Source organism: Cryptomeria japonica, unplaced genomic scaffold (assembly GCF_030272615.1).
Source record: "Cryptomeria japonica unplaced genomic scaffold, Sugi_1.0 HiC_scaffold_238, whole genome shotgun sequence".
NCBI lineage: Eukaryota > Viridiplantae > Streptophyta > Pinopsida > Cupressales > Cupressaceae > Cryptomeria > Cryptomeria japonica.
Window position 1 is genome coordinate 195,001 of NW_026729060.1, and position 20,377 is coordinate 215,377.

At 60.1% G+C, this 20,377-nt stretch overlaps 2 non-coding genes across 2 annotated transcripts; both read left to right on the top strand.

Moving 5' to 3' along the window:
* The first annotated feature begins 13,734 nt into the window (after positions 1–13,734).
* LOC131869210 (5S ribosomal RNA) lies at positions 13,735–13,853 on the top strand. Its single transcript, XR_009367603.1, has one exon. It is a non-coding gene; the product is annotated as a 5S ribosomal RNA (ribosomal RNA).
* A 6,066-nt stretch (positions 13,854–19,919) lies between these two features.
* Positions 19,920–20,038, top strand: LOC131869211 (5S ribosomal RNA). The gene has a single exon (XR_009367604.1). It is a non-coding gene; the product is annotated as a 5S ribosomal RNA (ribosomal RNA).
* The last annotated feature ends 339 nt before the right edge of the window (positions 20,039–20,377 follow it).

Below are 20,377 nucleotides of genomic sequence, written 5' to 3' on the forward strand. Positions count from 1 at the left end.
AACATCCCGTACGGAACCCTTTACCCGAAAACATCCGAACCGCACATGCTCGCGACAGTCCTGCCGTTAGAGAATGCACCGTGCACGCGACCGAGTAAGGCCACTCAGAGACATCCATTTCCCAGGTATATGCCCCCTACGCACTTTTGGTGGCGCAACTCGCACGAACAGTCCCACCTCGACCCCGTATACAAGCTTTTTTGCCTCGAAGAGTTCGTCGGAGACGAAGAAGCAACCTTCAGTGCAACCGTAGCACTCTTTTGTGCAACCGCCCAAACAACGCCCCCTCTACCCTCTGTCGAAACACTCGGCATTGCTGCTCCCTAAGGTGAGCTTCTCCTCATAGGCAATTCCGCTCTTATCCGATCACGTTTGTGTGCCCGAATTTCGCAAGGCAACCTCCATGGGACATGGAAAAGACTCGAGAAGAGAGCTCGCTCACGGGAGAGAGAAGCCAAGGAGACCACGAGAGTGCTGAGAGTGGGACAGCGCTGAATAGGCGGGAGAAGCCTGCGCGTATAAACGGAGATATATATCCAATTGCAACGAAGGAACGTGCCAAAGATCGAGAACAATGGCAGAAATGCTAGTAACGTGCACTTCGGGACCAACGCATCACCGGAAGACAACCGCCAAACATCGAAAGAGTCGCGATGCTCCGCAACCTACGTGCAAAGCGGTCGCACACCGGGTAAGGGAGTGAGAGCCCCAAACATAGCTGGGCGAGGCGCTCACTCCGCTCTTTAATATCTCGTTAATACCGCCAAGGAAATGGCACAAGCACACACACACAAGCATCCTCGGAAGAGGACAGTTCGAGTGACAGGTCAAATCCAAGAGTTCCGAAGACTACCTCCAGGAACAATCGGGAACAAGACCGATTACAAGTCGTCGAGTCTGTTACTGGGCGAACACGAGATGCGCACAGGAAATCGATCAGCCCTCACAATGGCCCAAGGCCAGAGATCGGACTGCTACGATTTACCCCAACAATCATCGTGCCACTCTTCGCAGAGAGGTGATAGACGCCAACGAGCCCGCGCATAGCAATCGAGGTGTAAAAAGGGCGTTGAAGGCAGGAAGCCTGGACGAAAGAGGCTACGAGGTCACCTCGAAGCGGTCTAAGAATCGGGCGCACTTGGGGCGACTACCAGTGCCAACCCCTTATCCCGCGGTGCGTCCGACACACAGAAATTTCCAAGGCGGCCAAGGAGCCTCCCCGCATAGCAATCGGGGTGTGAGGTTACGGATGCAGCATTGATAGCAATCGAGGTGGGAGGCGAAGGATGCAGAAGTGAGAGCCGAGGGATGTAGCAGAGATAGCAATCGGGGTGTGTGATGCAGAAGAGATAGCAATCGAGGTGTGCGGTGGGAAGGGCCCAGCAGCCAGAATGCATGAAGCGACGGATGAAGCAGTGATGACAACCGGGCTGTGAGGAGAGGAGGGATGCAGCCAAGAAAGCAATCAGGGCTCGAGGCAAGGGATGCATCAAGGATAGCAATCATGTTGTGAGGCGAGATTCCAAAGGCTAAACGTGAGAGGCTGCAGGGTCGACTCAGAGAGGTCTATGCATGTGAGAGGCTGAAAGCAAGGTCAACTCGGAGCGGTCTATGCATCGGGCGCGCTTGGGGCGACTACCAGTGCCAACCCCTTATCCCGCGACGCGTCCGACAAAGAGAACGTTCCAAGGCGGCAGAGGAGGTTACCAGCCGAAGGATGCAGTAGCAATAACAGGTATAGTTCCGCGGCGGCCGAGAAGACTCACCGCATAGGAATCGGGATGCGAGGCGAGGGATGCGGCGGGAAGGCCCCGACGGCTAAACGGAAGAGGCTGCAGGGCCGCCTCGGAATGGTCCAAGCATCGGACGCGATTGGGACGACTACCAGTGCCAACCCCTTATCCCGCGATGCGTCCGATACACAGATAGTTCCAAGGCGGCCGAGGAGCCTCACCGCATATCAATCGGGGTGCGAGGCGAGGGATGGGGCGGGAAGGCCCCAACGGCTAGACGGAAGAGGCTTCAGGGCCACCTCGGAATGCTCCAAGCATCGGACGCGCTTGGGGCGACTACCAGTGCCAACCCCTTATCCCGCGATGCGTCCGATACACAGATGGTTCCAAGGCGGCCGAGGAGCCTCACCGCATAGCAATCGGGGGTGCGAGGCGAGGGATGGGGCGGGAAGGCCCCAACGGCTAGACGGAAGAGGCTTCAGGGCCGCCTCGGAATGGTCCAAGCATCGGACGCGCTTGGGGCGACTACCAGTGACAACCCCTCATCCCGCGATGCGTCCGATACGAAGATGGTTCCAAGGCGGCCGAGGAGCCTCACCGCATAGCAATCGGGGTGCGAGGTGGGGGATGCGGCGAGATGGCCCCAACGGCTAGACGGAAGAGGCCACAGGGCCGCGTCGGAATAGTCCAAGCATCGGACGCGCTTGGGGCGACTACCAGTGACAACCCCTTATCCCGCGATGCGTCCGATACGAAGATAGTTCCAAGGCGGCCGAGGAGCCTCACCGCATAGCAATCCGGGTGCGAGGTGGGGGATGCGGCGAGATGGCCCCAACGGCTAGACGGAAGAGGCTGCAGGGCCGCCTCGGAATAGTCCAAGCATCGGACGCGCTTGGGGCGACTACCAGTGACAACCCCTTATCCCGCGATGCTTCCGATACGAAGACAGTTCCAAGGCGGCCGAGGAGCCTCACCGCATAGCAATGGGGGTGCGAGGTGAGGGATGCGGCGAGATGGCCCCAACGGCTAGACGGAAGAGGCCACAGGGCCGCCTCGGAATAGTCCAAGCATCGGACGCGCTTGGGGCGACTACCAGTGACAACCCCTTATCCCGCGATGCATCCGATACGAAGATAGTTCCCAGGCGGCCGAGGAGCCTCACCGCATAGCAATCGGGGTGCGAGGCGAGGGATGCGGCGAGATGGCCCCAAAGGGTAGACGGAAGAGGCTGCGGGGCCGCCTCGGAATAGTCCAAGCATCGAACGCGCTTGGGGCGACTACCACTGCCAACCCCTTATCCCGCGATGCGTCCGATACACAGATAGTTCCGAGGCGGCCGAGGAGCTGGGGGATGCGGCGAGATGGCCCCAACGGCTAGACGGAAGAGGCTGCAGGGCCGCCTCGGAATAGTCCAAGCATCGGACGCGCTTGGGGCGACTACCAGTGACAACCCCTTATCCCGCGATGCGTCCGATACACAGATAGTTCCGAGGCGGCCAAGGAGCCTCACCGCATAGCAATCGTGGTGCGAGGTGGGGGATGCAGCGAGATGGCCCCAACGGCTAGACGGAAGAGGCTGCAGGGCCGCCTCGGAATGGTCCAAGCATCGGACGCGCTTGGGGCGACTACCACTGCCAACCCCTTATCCCGCGATGCGTCCGATACACAGATAGTTCCAAGGCGGCCGAGGAGCCTCACCGAATAGCAATCGGGGTGCGAGGCGAGGGATGCGGCGAGAAAGCCCCAACGGCTAGAGGGAAGAGGCTTCAGGTCCGCCTCGGAATGGTCCAAGCATCGGACGCGCTTGGGGCGACTACCAGTGACAACCCCTTATCCCGCGACGCGTCCGATACACAGATAGTTCCAAGGCGGCCGAGGAGCCTCACCGCATAGCAATCGGGGTGCGAGGCGAGGGATGCGGCGAGAAGGACCCAACGGCTAGACGGAAGAGGCTTCAGGGCCGCCTCGGAATGGTCCAAGCATCGGACGCGCTTGGGGCGACTACCAGTGACAACCCCTTATCCCGCGACGCGTCCGATACACAGATAGTTCCAAGGCGGCCGAGGAGCCTCACCGCATAGCAATCGGGGTGCGAGGCGAGGGATGCGGCGAGAAGGACCCAACGGCTAGACGGAAGAGGCTTCAGGTCCGCCTCGGAATGGTCCAAGCATCGGACGCGCTTGGGGCGACTACCAGTGACAACCCCTTATCCCGCGACGCGTCCGATACACAGATAGTTCCAAGGCGGCCGAGGAGCCTCACCGCATAGCAATCGGGGTGCGAGGCGAGGGATGCGGCGAGAAGGACCCAACGGCTAGACGGAAGAGGCTTCAGGGCCGCCTCGGAATGGTCCAAGCATCGGACGCGCTTGGGGCGACTACCAGTGACAACCCCTTATCCCGCGATGCGTCCGATACACAGATAGTTCCAAGGCGGCCGAGGAGCCTCACCGCATAGCAATCGGGGTGCGAGGCGAGGGATGCGGCGAGAAGGACCCAACGGCTAGACGGAAGAGGCTTCAGGGCCACCTCGGAATGGTCCAAGCATCGGACGCGCTTGGGGCGACTACCAGTGACAACCCCTTATCCCGCGACGCGTCCGATACACAGATAGTTCCAAGGCGGCCGAGGAGCCTCACCGCATAGCAATCGGGGTGCGAGGCGAGGGATGCGGCAAGAAGGACCCAACGGCTAGACGGAAGAGGCTTCAGGGCCGCCTCGGAATGGTCCAAGCATCGGACGCGCTTGGGGCGACTACCAGTGACAACCCCTTATCCCGCGACGCGTCCGATACACAGATAGTTCCAAGGCGGCCGAGGAGCCTCACCGCATAGCAATCGGGGTGCGAGGCGAGGGATGCGGCGAGAAGGACCCAACGGCTAGACGGAAGAGGCTTCAGGTCCGCCTCGGAATGGTCCAAGCATCGGACGCGCTTGGGGCGACTACCAGTGACAACCCCTTATCCCGCGACGCGTCCGATACACAGATAGTTCCAAGGCGGCCGAGGAGCCTCACCGCATAGCAATCGGGGTGCGAGGCGAGGGATGCGGCGAGAAGGACCCAACGGCTAGACGGAAGAGGCTTCAGGGCCGCCTCGGAATGGTCCAAGCATCGGACGCGCTTGGGGCGACTACCAGTGACAACCCCTTATCCCGCGACGCGTCCGATACACAGATAGTTCCAAGGCGGCCGAGGAGCCTCACCGCATAGCAATCGGGGTGCGAGGCGAGGGATGCGGCGAGAAGGACCCAACGGCTAGACGGAAGAGGCTTCAGGGCCGCCTCGGAATGGTCCAAGCATCGGACGCGCTTGGGGCGACTACCAGTGACAACCCCTTATCCCGCGATGCGTCCGATACACAGATAGTTCCAAGGCGGCCGAGGAGCCTCACCGCATAGCAATCGGGGTGCGAGGCGAGGGATGCGGCGAGAAGGACCCAACGGCTAGACGGAAGAGGCTTCAGGGCCGCCTCGGAATGGTCCAAGCATCGGACGCGCTTGGGGCGACTACCAGTGACAACCCCTTATCCCGCGACGCGTCCGATACACAGATAGTTCCAAGGCGGCCGAGGAGCCTCACCGCATAGCAATCGGGGTGCGAGGCGAGGGATGCGGCGAGAAGGACCCAACGGCTAGACGGAAGAGGCTTCAGGGCCGCCTCGGAATGGTCCAAGCATCGGACGCGCTTGGGGCGACTACCAGTGACAACCCCTTATCCCGCGACGCGTCCGATACACAGATAGTTCCAAGGCGGCCGAGGAGCCTCACCGCATAGCAATCGGGGTGCGAGGCGAGGGATGCGGCAAGAAGGACCCAACGGCTAGACGGAAGAGGCTTCAGGGCCGCCTCGGAATGGTCCAAGCATCGGACGCGCTTGGGGCGACTACCAGTGACAACCCCTTATCCCGCGACGCGTCCGATACACAGATAGTTCCAAGGCGGCCGAGGAGCCTCACCGCATAGCAATCGGGGTGCGAGGCGAGGGATGCGGCGAGAAGGACCCAACGGCTAGACGGAAGAGGCTTCAGGGCCGCCTGGGAATGGTCCATGCATCGCACGCGCTTGGGGCGACTACCAGTGACAACCCCTTATCCCGCGACGCGTCCGATACACAGATAGTTCCAAGGCGGCCGAGGAGCCTCACCGCATAGCAATCGGGGTGCGAGGCGAGGGATGCGGCGAGAAGGACCCAACGGCTAGACGGAAGAGGCTTCAGGGCCGCCTCGGAATGGTCCAAGCATCGGACGCGCTTGGGGCGACTACCAGTGACAACCCCTTATCCCGCGACGCGTCCGATACACAGATAGTTCCAAGGCGGCCGAGGAGCCTCACCGCATAGCAATCGGGGTGCGAGTCGAGGGATGCGGCGAGAAGGACCCAACGGCTAGACGGAAGAGGCTTCAGGGCCGCCTCGGAATGGTCCAAGCATCGGACGCGCTTGGGGCGACTACCAGTGACAACCCCTTATCCCGCGATGCGTCTGATACACAGATAGTTCCAAGGCGGCCGAGGAGCCTCACCGCATAGCAATCGGGGTGCGAGGCAAGGGATGCGGCGAGAAGGACCCAACGGCTAGACGGAAGAGGCTTCAGGGCCGCCTCGGAATGGTCCAAGCATCGGACGCGCTTGGGGCGACTACCGTTGCCAACCCCTTATCCCGCGATGCGTCTGATACACAGATAGTTCCGAGGCGGCCGAGGAGCCTCACCGCATAGCAATCGGGTTGCGAGGCAGATTATTGGGAAGGGAACCCCCTGGGATGCGGCTCAAGCAGTGCCCAAAGGGACTGGAATGCGGAATCACATCGAGAGACCCAAATGCTATACGAGGGCTCAAATCGAATTATCGATTTGGCCACGACATGGACGCATCGGAACGACTACCTTTGCCGAACCACTCGCAATTGCATCCATACCGAAACCAATAGACATTTCCGTTAGAGCCCTCGCATAGCATTCGGGAATCTCGCATGCCCCTCTAAATCGACCAATGCTGGCGCTCAACGAAAATCCGAGCGCTACCACCGTTCGAGCGCCAGCATTGGTCGAGTTAGAGGGGCACGGGGGAGAATGCTCCAGTCAACACCTCCCCTATATAAGTTATTTGTCCGATTCTCGCACAACCGTAGTCTGCCTCGTCGAATCAAACAACGGTCCCAGATTCCGACTTCCGTTCCGTAGAGACCCAAAAGCTAGATGGAGGCTCGCAAGAAAGAGAGTCGGCGCATAGCAATCGGGTTTCTCGAACGTTTAGGGACCGAGCTCACTTGCGGATAGGGCAAAATCCGCCAAGCAACCCAAAAGCTAGACGGGGGCTCGAATCGAATCGCCTAGGCGGCCACAACAACGACGTGTTGGATCGACTACCAGTGCCAAACCATTCAGCAAGACTAGTCTGTGTCGAGGCCGGATAGAGATTCTCAGAGAGCGCCCGTATAGCATTTAGGAGACCTGCCGCGTCCCTCACACTCGACAAATGGTGGTGCACGTTTATAAATCCGAGCGATCCCAACCCTTTCAAGCACCAACATCGGTCGAGATAGAGGGGCACGGAGGGGGCTGCGTGAGACAACACAGTCCCCTATATAAGTTATTTGTCCGATTCTCACACATCCGAAGAATGGTCATCAAATCGGACAACAGCCCAAACTTCCGACTTCCGTCCCAGAAAGCCCAAGAGCTATCTAAAACGTTCATGGCCGGAACTCGATCGCGGCTATACCAGTCCGCCAAGCAACCCAAAAGCTAGACTGGAGCTCTAGTCGAATCACCTCTGTGGCCATTGCAAGGACGTGTTGGAGCGACTACCATTGCCGAACCATTCCGCAGGTCGAGTCCATACCAAGGCCGCATAGAGATTCACGATGAGCTCCTGCATAGCAATCAGGAGACTTGCCGTGTCCATCACAATCGATAAATCCTGGTGCAAGATTTTTGCATCCGAGCGCTCCAACCAGTCGAGCACCAGCATCAATCGACATAAACGGGCACGGGGGGAGGATGCTCGAGAACACTACCTCCCCTATATAAGTTATTTGTCCGATTCTCAAGCAGCCGAAGTCTGGTCATCGAATCGGGTCAAAGACCACAACTTCCGACTTTACCCACAATGCAAGTCATCGAATCGAACATCGGCCCCCGAGTCGGACTCCATGCGTATGTCAGGTCATCGGACCCAAATTCCGCCTTCCTGCGCATGGCGGGCCATCAATATCAACTCGGTCATCGGACCCAAACTCCGCCTTTCTGCGCATGGCACGCCTTCAAATCGGTCATCGGACCCAAATTCCGCCTTCCTGTGCATGGCGGGCCATCAACATCAACTCGGTCATCGGACCCAAATTCCGCCTTTCTGCGCATGGCACGCCATCAACTCGGTCATCGGACCCAAATTCCGCCTTCCTGCGCATGGCAGGTCATCGGACACAAATTCAGACCTCGCCAATATGCCTACGTATCGAATCGGTCATCGGACCCAACTTCCGACTTCATCCATACTGTAGGGTCTTTGAGGTTGGCGCGGTGCGCTCAACCCGGGGAGTCGACCCATCGAAGCATACACCTCCCCTATATAAGCTATTTGTCCGATTCCCACACCTGTGTAGTTTGCACCTCTGACCAGGACATCGACCCCAACTTCCGAACTCGACTGCAACGACGGCACCAGCGCCTTGGTGCGCACCTTGCGACGCACAGTCCCAACATTCGCCTTCCTGCACATGGCAGGTCATCGGACCCAAATTCCGACCTCGCGAGTATGCCTACATATCGAATCGGTCATCGGACACAACTTCCGACTTCATCCATACCGTAGGGTCTTTGAGGTTGGCGCGGTGCGCTCAACCCGGGGAGTCGACCCAACGAAGCATACACCTCCCCTATATAAGCTATTTGTCCGATTCCCACACCTGTGTAGTTTGCACCTCCGATCAGGACATCGACCCCAACTTCCGAACTCGCCTGCAACGACCGAACCAGCGCCTTGGTGCGCACCTTGCAACGCACAGTGCCAACATTCGCCTTCCTGCACATGGCAGGTCATCGGACCCAAATTCCGACCTCGCGAGTATGCCTACATATCGAATCGGTCATCGGACCCAACTTCCGACTTCATCCATACCGTAGGGTCTTTGAGGTTGGCGCGGTGCGCTCAACCCGGGGAGTCGACCCAACGAAGCATACACCTCCCCTATATAAGCTATTTGTCCGATTCCCACACCTGTGTAGCTTGCACCTCCGATCAGGACATCGACCCCAACTTCCGAACTCGACTAAAAAGACCGCACCAGCACCTTGGTGTGCACCTTGCAACGCACAGTGCCAACATTCGCCTTCCTGCACATGGCAGGTCATCGGACCCAAATTCCGACCTCATGAGCATACCTACTAATCGAATCGGTCATCGGACCCAACTTCCGACTTCATCCATACCGTAGGGTCTTTGAGGTTGGCGCGGTGCGCTCAACCTGGGGAGTCGACCCATCGAAGCATACACCTCCCCTATATAAGCTATTTGTCCGATTCCGACACCTGTGTAGTTTGCACCTCCGCTCAGGACATCGACCCCAACTTCCGAACTCGCCTGCAACGACCGAACCAGCGCCTTGGTGCGCACCAAAAGTGCGCACTTTTGGAGGGCACTTTTGTGCGCTCCAAAGGTGCGCACTTTTGGAGGGCACTTTTGTGCGCTCCAAAGGTGCGCACTTTTGGAGGGCACTTTTTGGAGGGCACTTTTGTGCGCTCCAAAGGTGCGCACTTTTGGAGGGCACTTTTTGGAGGGCACTTTTCTGCGCTCCAAAGGTGCGCACTTTTGGAGGGCACTTTTTGGAGGGCACTTTTCTGCGCTCCAAAGGTGCGCACTTTTGGAGGGCACTTTTTGGAGGGCACTTTTCTGCGCTCCAAAGGTGCGCACTTTTGGAGGGCACTTTTTGGAGGGCACTTTTCTGCGCTCCAAAGGTGCGCACTTTTGGAGGGCACTTTTGTGCACTCCAAAGGTGCACACTTTTGGAGGGCACTTTTTGGAGGGCACTTTTCTGCACTCCAAAGGTGCGCACTTTTGGAGGGCACTTTTTGGAGGGCACTTTTGTGCACTCCAAAGGTGCGCACTTTTGGAGGGCACTTTTTGGAGGGCACTTTTGTGCGCTCCAAAGGTGCGCACTTTTGGAGGGCACTTTTTGGAGGGCACTTTTGTGCGCTCCAAAGGTGCGCACTTTTGGAGGGCACTTTTGTGCACTCCAAAGGTGCGCACTTTTGGAGGGCACTTTTCCTGCGCTCCAAAGGTGCACACCTAGGTGAGCACCTTCGACCACACCTTGTAGCACACCAAACTCTGACTTTCGACTTCATCCGCAATGCAGGGTCTTTGAGGTTGGCGCAATGCGCACAACCAGGGGAGTCGACCCATCAAACCCAACACCTCCCCTATATAAGCTATTTGTCTGATTCTCATACATGCGTAGCCTGCAGGAGCAATTAGGACATCGACCCCAACTTTCGGCTTCTAAACGAAAACAAGGTCTTTGAGGTTGGTGTAATGCGAACAACTAGGGGAGTCAACCCATCAAACCCAACACCTCCCCTATATAAGCTATTTGTCTGATTCTCATACATGTGTAGTCTACAGGAGCAATTAGGACATCGACCCCAACTTTTGACTTCTTAACGAAAACAAGGTCTTTGAGGTTGACGTAATGCGCACAACCAGGGGAGTCGACCCATCAAACCCAACACCTCCCCTATATAAGCTATTTGTCCGATTCTCATACATGTGTAGCCTACAGGAGCCATTAGGACATTGACCCCAACTTTTGACTTCTTAACGAAAACAAGGTCTTTGAGGTTGGCGTAATGCGCACAACCAAGGGAGTTGACCCATCAAACCCAACACCTCCCCTATATAAGCTATTTGTCTGATTCTCATACATGTGTAGCCTGCAACAACGATTAGGACATCCACCCCAACTTCTGAATTCGTCTACGTTGACCGCACCAAAGGTGCACGCCTTGGTGCTCACCAAAATCCGACTTCCGACTTCTTCTGCTATGCGGGGTCTTTGAGGTTGGCGCAGTGCGCACAACCAGGGGAGTCAACCCACCGAATGCAACACCTCCCCTATATAAGCTATTTGTCTGATTCTCATACATGCGTAGACTGCAGCAATGATTAGGACATCCACCCCAACTTTTGACTTCTTAAACAAGACAGGGTCTTTGAAGTTGGTGCAGTGCACACAACCAGGGGAGTCGACCCATCAAACGCAACACCTCCCCTATATAAAGCTATTTGTCCGATTCTCATACGTGTAGTCTGCAGCAGCGATTAGGACATCGACCCCAACTTCCGAATTCGTTTGCATTGACCGCACCAAAGGTGCACGCCTTGGTGTGCACCTTGGAGTGCACTTTGGTGCTCACCTCGGTGCACACTTTGGTGTGCACCTCGGTGTGCACCAAAGGTGCGCACCTTGGAGCGCACCAAAGGTGTACACTTTGGAGCGCACCACATAGGGTCTTTGAGAGGTTGGCGCAGTGCGCACACCAAGGTGGGTGTTGAGGTGCGTGCCGAGGTGGGTGGGTGCTAGGGTGCGCTCCATGGTGGGTGCCAGGGTGGGTGCGTGCTAGGGTGGATTCCAAAGAGGGTCATAGGGTGGGTGCCAAGGTGGGTTGGTGATATAGTGGGTTCAAAGGTGGGTACTAGGGTGGGTTCCAAGGTGGGTCACAAGTTGGGTGCCAGGATGCGTGGGTGTTAGGTTGGGTGCCAAGGTGGGCTCCTGCGTGGGTGGGTGCTAGGGTGGGTTTCAAGGTGGACGCGAGGGCGGGTGCCAAGGTGGGTAACAAGTTGGGTGTTAGGATGGGTGAGTGCTAGAGTGGGTGCCAAGGTGGGTGGGTGCTAAGGTGGATGCCAAGGTGGTTCACAGGGTGGGTGGGTTCTAGGGTGAGTTCCAAGGTGGGTCACAGGTTTAGTGCTAGGGTGCGTGTCAAGGCGGGTGTCGAGGTGCCTGGGTGCTAGGGTGTGGATGCCAATGTGGGTCATAGGGTGGGTACTAGGGTGGGCTGCAATGTGGGTGCCAAGGTGGGTAACATGCTCGGTTGGTTCTAAATTGGGTGTCAGGGTGGGTGTGCACCCACCTTGCCCGAGGTGGGTGCCAAGGTGCCAGTGTGGGTGGGTGCTAAGGTGGATGCCAAGGTGGGTGAGAAGGTGGGTGATAGGTTGAGTGGTAGGATGGGTGGGTGCCAAGATGGGTCACAGGGTGGGTGCAAGGGTGGGTAGGTGCTAGGGTTGGTGTCAGGGTGGGTGGGTGCTAGGTTGGGTTCCAAGGTGGGTGCGAGGGTGAGTGTCAAGGTGGGTCACAGGTTAGGTGCTAGGATGGGTGAGTGCTAGGGTGCAAAGGTGCCAGGGTGGGTGCTAGGATGGGTCGATGCTAGGGTGAGTGGCAAGGTGGGTCCACAAGTGTCAAGGTGGGTGCCGAGGTGGGTGCCAACTTGGGTTCCAAGGTGGGTGCCAAGTGGGCGACTGCTATGGTGGATGCCAAGGTGGGTCACGGGGTGGGTGCCAAGTTGCTAGGTTGTGTTCCAAGGTGGGTGCCAACGTGGCTGCTAGGGTGCGTGGGTTAAAGGGTGTGTCACAACGTGGGTGCCAGGATGGGTGCGCACCCACACTGGCCAAGACGGGTGCAAGGTTGGGTTCCAAGCCCGGTCACAGGCTGGGTGCTAGGATGGGTGGGTGCCAAGGTGGGCACCAGGGTGGGTGCACCCACCCTGGCCAAGGTGGGTCACGGGGTGGGTCCTAGGGTGGGTAACAGGGTGGGTACTAAGGTGCGTGCCAAGGTGGGTCATGGGGTGGGTGCCAAGGTGGGCACCAGGGTGGGTGTGCACCAACCCTAGCCAGGGTAGGTCACGGGGTGGTTGTCGGGGTGGGCGTCAAGGAGCCAAGGTGGGTGGCAAGTAGCCAAGTTGCGTGCCAAGGTGGGTGTCGGGGTGGGTGCCAAGGATCCAAGGTGGGTGCCAAGGAACCAAGGTGGGTGTCTGGGTGGGTGCCGAGGTGGGAGCCAGGGTGGGTCCCAAGGTGAGTGCAAAGGTGGGTGCCAGGGTCAAGGTGAGTGCCAATGTGGGTTCCAAGGTGCCAGGGTCAGGGTGAGTGCCAATGTGGGTTCAAAGGTGCTAAGTTGGGTGCGAGGTTGGGTGCGAGGGTGGGTGGGTGCCAAGGTGTGCTAGGTGGAAGCCCGGGTGGGTCGGCATCCCATGGGTGTCGAGTTGGGTGCCTGATGGGTGCTTCTTGTCAAGTTTTAGTCGTCGGGACTCATTTCGAGCCTTAGAGGTCGTTTCTTGTCCGGTTGCCCTGTCTTCGACCTGGGAACCCAATTTTGGTCCTCGGGTCCCATTTTTTTTTGTCTCGCATCCCACTTTTGGCCTGTGGCCTTTTCGGGGTCGATTCTCGTTTTGGGCATCAGAGCATGTTTCTTCTCCTAAAACCCAATATTTGTTTATTAAGTCTCGGAACACATTTTTGTTCTCGTGGACCCATCATGGGTCTTGGAACGCATTTGTGGTCCTTGGGTCCCATTTTGCATCCCGAAACTTGTGTTTTGGTGCTTGATCCCTATTTTGGGTGCCCACCTTGCACCAAGTGCGCACCCGGGGCAAACCGAGCGCCTTGGTGCACCGGGGCAAGATCGAGCGTGCACCCGAGGCGCCTCGAACATGCACCAAGGTGCACTCGGCCCACATGTGAGCGCAGGTCGTTGCGCCCGAGGTGGTGTGTGGGCACCGCGTTGCAGACGGGACACTGCACGCACACGACGCCCCGTCCAGGTGCACGCACGTAGGCCGGGCCGGGTGCACACCCGACGCCCTAGCAAGGTGCGCGCACCCGGGCAGGGCTCACACTTGGCGAACGGGGCGCACTTCGCGAGGGAGGGTGTGCACCTCGACGGGGGTGGGTGGCCGGGGTGGATTCGCACGTGGGTCGCGGTTTGCTAAGTACACACTGCGACAAGCTCATAACGGGTGCGATCATACCAGCGTTAGTGCACCGGATCCCATCAGAACTCCGCAGTTAAGCGCGCTTGGGCCGGAGTAGTACTGGGATGGGTGACCTCCCGGGAAGTCCCGGTGTTGCACCCTTTTTTAGTTTTTCGCCGGGCGTCGCAATGCTATTTGAATAAACCTTTTGCCCGTTTGCGTTCTCGTCGGGGCCGGGCCGGGCCGGGGTGCGCTGCCCGCACTACCGCGCGCGCGGGGGGCGACACCGAGCGCGCACCCGAGGCGCCCCGAGCACACAGGCCACGGTGCAACCCGGGCGTTGTGCGCGCACCCCGGTGCGCCCGAGGTGCTGCGCGCGCACCCAGGTGAAATCGGTGTGCACCTCGGCCAGTGCGCGCTCGGTCGAGTCGCGCACGTTGGCCAAGGTGCACGGTGATGTTTCTTACTCTAAGGTTCCGCACCAGACGCCCGGGACAGGTGAGCGAAGCTGGGCGGGGCCGGGTGCGCGGCCGGGGCAGGTGCACGCAGCTGGAGAGAGCTTTGGAGCACACCAGAGGTGCGCACCTTGGAGCACACTTCGGAGCGCACCAATGATGCGCTCCATTCAAAAGTTTCCTGAAAAGGCAAAAAAAGTTGAGATTATAGAATTTCCCACTTGAGAGATTGTAAAAAAAAAAAATTTAAAATGAAGGAAACGCGGGTGCCAAGGTGTGCGCGCCCGGGTGCGCAGCCCAGCCAAGGTGTGCGCACCAAGGCGCCCACCCTGGCGAAGGTGCACGCAAGGTGCGCACCCGAGGCAAACCGGACAATTAACCCAACTTTCGACTTCGCGCGCACCTGCGCACCTTGGAGCGCACTTCGGAGCGCTCCTTGGTGCGCACCAATCTTGGGCACCTCGGAGTGCACCATGGCGCCCACCAAGGTGCGCACCCGGGGCAAACCGAGCTCCGACTTCGTGCGCACCTTGGAGCGCACGAAAGGTGCGCACCATGGCGCCCACCAAGGTGCGCAGCCCAGCCAAGGCGTGCGCATCAAGGTGCGCACCCTGGCGAAGGTGCGCACCCGGGGCAAACCGAGCTCCGACTTCGTGCGCACCTTGGAGCGCACAAAGGGTGCGCAACCCAGCCAAGGTGTGCGCACCCCGGGCAAACCGAGCTCCGAATCGTGCGCACCTTGGAGCACACTTCGGAGCCCTCCTTGGTGCGCACCGATGTTGCGCACCTCGGAGCGCACCCGGGGAAAACAATGCAATTAACCCGACTTTCGACTTCGTGGGCACCTCGGAGCGCTCTCGGGTTCGCACCTCGGAGCACACCGAGGTGCGCACCTTTGATGCGCTGCCTTCACCAATTTCCAGAAAAGGCAAGAAAACATTGAGAAGGTGTGCGCACCGAGGTGCCCACCCTGGCGAAGGTGCACGCGAGGTGCGCACCCGGGGCAAACCGGGCTCCGACTTCGTGCACGCCATGCTGCGCACCTTGGAGGGCCATGGTGCGCACCTTGGAGCACACTTCGGAGCGCTCAATGGTGCCCAACCCAGCCAAGGTGCCCACCGCGGCGAAGGTGCACGCGAGGTGCGCACCCGGGGCAAACCGGGCTCCGACTTCGTGCACGCCATGCTGCGCACCTTGGAGGGCCATGGTGCGCACCTTGGAGCACACTTCGGAGCGCTCAATGGTGCCCAACCCAGCCAAGGTGCCCACCGCGGCGAAGGTGCACGCGAGGTGCGCACCCGGGGCAAACCGGGCTCCGACTTCGTGCACGCCGCACCTTGGAGCACACTTCGGAGCGCTCCTTGGTGCGCACCAGGGCGCGCAACCCAGCCGAGGTGCCCACCCCGGCGAAGGTGCACGCGGGGTGCGCACCCGGGGCAAACCGGGCTCCGACTTCGTGCACGCCATGGTGCCCACCGCGGCGAAGGTGCACGCGAGGTGCGCACCCGGGGCAAACCGGGCTCCGACTTCGTGCACGCCGCACCTTGGAGCACACTTCGGAGCGCTCCTTGGTGCGCACCAGGGCGCGCAACCCAGCCGAGGTGCCCACCCCGGCGAAGGTGCACGCGAGGTGCGCACCCGGGGCAAACCGGGCTCCGACTTCGTGCACGCCATGGTGCCCACCGCGGCGAAGGTGCACGCGAGGTGCGCACCCGGGGCAAACCGGGCTCCGACTTCGTGCACGCCGCACCTTGGAGCACACTTCGGAGCGCTCCTTGGTGCGCACCATGGTGCCCACCAGGGCGCGCAACCCCGCCGAAGGTGCACGCGAGGTGCGCACCCGGGGCAAACCGGGCTCCGACTTCGTGCACGCCGCACCTTGGAGCACACTTCGGAGCGCTCCTTGGTGCGCACCAGGGCGCGCAACCCCGCCGAAGGTGCACGCGAGGTGCGCACCCGGGGCAAACCGGGCTCCGACTTCGTGCACGCCATGGTGCGCACCAGGGTGCCCACCGCGGCGAAGGTGCGCACCCGGGGCAAACCGGGCTCCGACTTCGTGCACGCCGCACCTTGGAGCACACTTCGGAGCGCTCCTTGGTGCGCACCAGGGCGCGCAACCCAGCCGAGGTGCCCACCCCGGCGAAGGTGCACGCGAGGTGCGCACCCGGGGCAAACCGGGCTCCGACTTCGTGCACGCCATGGTGCCCACCGCGGCGAAGGTGCGCACCCGGGGCAAACCGGGCTAGGACTTCGTGCACGCCGCACCTTGGAGCACACTTCGGAGCGCTCCTTGGTGCGCACCATGGTGCCCACCAGGCCGCGCAACCCAGCCAAGGTGTGCGCACCAAGGTGCACGCGAGGTGCGCACCCGGGGCAAACCGGGGTCCGGCTTCGTGCACGCCGCACCTTGGAGCACACATCGGGGCGCTCCCGGGTTCGCACCGGCGTTGCGCACCGTGGTGGGCACCTCGGAGCGCACCGTGGTGGGCACCTCGGAGCACACCAAGGTGGGCAGCGAGGTGCGCACCTTTGATGCGATGCCTTCACTAATTTCCATAAAAGGCAAAAAAAAACGAGATTTTAAAATTTCCGTTTTGAAAGATAGTGAGAAAAAGGGAATGCTGGTGCCATCTTGAGCCCGCCCTGGTGCGCAGCCCAGCCAAGGTGTGCGCACCAAGGTGCCCACCCTGGCGAAGGTGCGCGCCCGGGCAATTAACCCAACTTCCAACTTCGCGCGCGCCAGGGTGGGAGCGCACCCAACAACCGGGCCTGGGAAGAGCCAATGCGAGAAACCCCACCAAACGCTCTGACAAAAAAAGAGGGGGCGCTCCAGTAACCCCGCTTCGGAGCGCACCCTGGGCAAACCCAGCCAGGGTGCCCACCCCGGCCAAGGTGCAGGCGAGGTGCGCACCCGGGGCAAACCGGGCTCCGACAACGTGCACGCCGCACCTTGGAGCACACTTCGTAGCGCTCCCGGGTGCGCACCTCAGAGCACACCAAGGTGGGCAGCGAGGTGCGCACCTTTGATGCGCTGCCTTCACTAATTTCCAGAAAAGGCAAAAAAAAGAGGAGATTTTAAAATTTCCGTTTTGAAAGATAGTGAAAAAAACGGAACGCGGGTGCCATCTTGAGCCCGCCCTGGTGCACAGCCCAGGTAAGGTGCCCACCCTGGCAAAGGTGCGCACCCGGGCAATTAACCCTACTTCCGACTTCGTGCGCGCCAGGGTGGCAACCGGGCCTGGGAAGAGCCAATGCGAGAAACCCCACCAAACGCTCCGACAAAAAAAGAGGCGGCGCTCCAATAACCCCGCTTCGGAGCGCAGCCGGGGCAAACCCAGCCAAGGTGCCCACCCCGACGAAGGTGCACGCGAGGTGCGCACCCGGGGCAAACCGGGCTCCGACAACGTGCACGCAGCACCTTGGAGCACACTTCGAAGCACTCCCGGGTGCCCACCGGCGTTGCGCACCGTGGTGGGCAGCGAGGTGCGCACCTTTGATGCGCTGCCTTCACTAATTTCCAGAAAAGGCAAAAAAAAATGAGATTTTAAAATTTCCGTTTTGAAAGATAGTGAAAAAAACGGAACGCGGGTGCCATCTTGAGCCCGCCCTGGTGCGCAGCCCAGGCAAGGCATGCGCACCAAGGTGCCCACCCGCGGTGCACACCCGGGGCAAACCGGGCTCCGACTTCGTGCAGGCCGCACCTTGGAGCACACTTCGGAGCGCTCCTTGGTGCGCACCATGGTGCCCACCAGGGCGCACCCGGGGCAAACCGGGCTCCGACTTCGTGCACGCCGCACCTTGGAGCACACATCGGAGCGCTCCCAGGTTCGCACCAGCGTTGCGCACCTTTGATGCGCTGCCTTCACTAATTTCCAGAAAAGGCAAAAAAAAACGATATTTTAAAATTTCCGTTCTGAAAGATAGTGAAAAAAACGGAACGCGGGTGCCATCTTGAGCCCTTCCTGGTGCGCAGCCCAGGCAAGTTGTGCGCACCAAGGTGCCCACCCTGGCGGAGGTGCGCGCCCGGGGCAAACCGGGCTCCGACTTCGTGCACTGCATGGTGCCCACCAAGGCGCGCAACCCAGCCAAGGTGCCCACCGCAGCGAAGGTGCACGCGAGGTGCGCACCCGAGGTGCACACCCGGGGCAAACCGAGCTCCGACTTCGTGCACGCCGCACCTTGGAGCACACTTCAGAGCGCTCCTTGGTGCGCACCAGGGCGCGCAACCCAGCCAAGGTGCTCACCCCGGCGAAGGTGCACGCGAGGTGCGCACCCGGGGCAAGCCGGGCTCGGACTTCGTGCACGCCGCACCTTGGAGCACACATCGGAGCGCTCCCGGGTTCGCACCAGCATTGCGCACCTTTGATGCGCTGCCTTCACTAATTTCCAGAAAAGGCAAAAAAAAAAAAAAAACGAGATTTTAAAATTTCCGTTTTGAAAGATAGTGAAAAAAACGGAACGCGGGTGCCATCTTGAGCCCGCCCTGGTGTGCAGCCCAGGCAAGTTGTGCGCACCAAGGCACCCACCCTGGCCAAGGTGGGTCACGGGGTGGGTCCTAGGGTGGGTAACGGGGTGGGTACTAAGGTGCGTGCCAAGGTGGGTCATGGGGTGGGTGCCAAGGTGGGCACCAGGGTGGGTGTGCACCAACCCTAGCCAGGGTAGGTCACGGGGTGGTTGTCGGGGTGGGCGTCAAGGAGCCAAGGTGGGTGGCAAGTAGCCAAGTTGCGTGCCAAGGTGGGTGTCGGGGTGGGTGCCAAGGATCCAAGGTGGGTGCCAAGGAACCAAGGTGGGTGTCTGGGTGGGTGCCGAGGTGGGAGCCAGGGTGGGTCCCAAGGTGAGTGCAAAGGTGGGTGCCAGGGTCAAGGTGAGTGCCAATGTGGGTTCCAAGGTGCCAGGGTCAGGGTGAGTGCCAATGTGGGTTCAAAGGTGCTAAGTTGGGTGCGAGGTTGGGTGCGAGGGTGGGTGGGTGCCAAGGTGTGCTAGGTGGAAGCCCGGGTGGGTCGGCATCCCATGGGTGTCGAGTTGGGTGCCTGATGGGTGCTTCTTGTCAAGTTTTAGTCGTCGGGACTCATTTCGAGCCTTAGAGGTCGTTTCTTGTCCGGTTGCCCTGTCTTCGACCTGGGAACCCAATTTTGGTCCTCGGGTCCCATTTTTTTTTGTCTCGCATCCCACTTTTGGCCTGTGGCCTTTTCGGGGTCGATTCTCGTTTTGGGCATCAGAGCATGTTTCTTCTCCTAAAACCCAATATTTGTTTATTAAGTCTCGGAACACATTTTTGTTCTCGTGGACCCATCATGGGTCTTGGAACGCATTTGTGGTCCTTGGGTCCCATTTTGCATCCCGAAACTTGTGTTTTGGTGCTTGATCCCTATTTTGGGTGCCCACCTTGCACCAAGTGCGCACCCGGGGCAAACCGAGCGCCTTGGTGCACCGGGGCAAGATCGAGCGTGCACCCGAGGCGCCCCGAACATGCACCAAGGTGCACTCGGCCCACATGTGAGCGCAGGTCGTTGCGCCCGAGGTGGTGTGTGGGCACCGCGTTGCAGACGGGACACTGCACGCACACGACGCCCCGTCCAGGTGCACGCACGTAGGCCGGGCCGGGTGCACACCCGACGCCCTAGCAAGGTGCGCGCACCCGGGCAGGGCTCACACTTGGCGAACGGGGCGCACTTCGCGAGGGAGGGTGTGCACCTCGACGGGGGTGGGTGGCCGGGGTGGATTCGCACGTGGGTCGCGGTTTGCTAAGTACACACTGCGACAAGCTCATAACGGGTGCGATCATACCAGCGTTAGTGCACCGGATCCCATCAGAACTCCGCAGTTAAGCGCGCTTGGGCCGGAGTAGTACTGGGATGGGTGACCTCCCGGGAAGTCCCGGTGTTGCACCCTTTCTTAGTTTTTCGCCGGGCGTCGCAATGCTATTTGAATAAACCTTTTGCCCGTTTGCGTTCTCGTCGGGGCCGGGCCGGGCCGGGGTGCGCTGCCCGCACTACCGCGCGCGCGGGGGGCGACACCGAGCGCGCACCCGAGGCGCCCCGAGCACACAGGCCACGGTGCAACCCGGGCGTTGTGCGCGCACCCCGGTGCGCCCGAGGTGCTGCGCGCGCACCCAGGTGAAATCGGTGTGCACCTCGGCCAGTGCGCGCTCGGTCGAGTCGCGCACGTTGGCCAAGGTGCACGGTGATGTTTCTTACTCTAAGGTTCCGCACCAGACGCCCGGGACAGGTG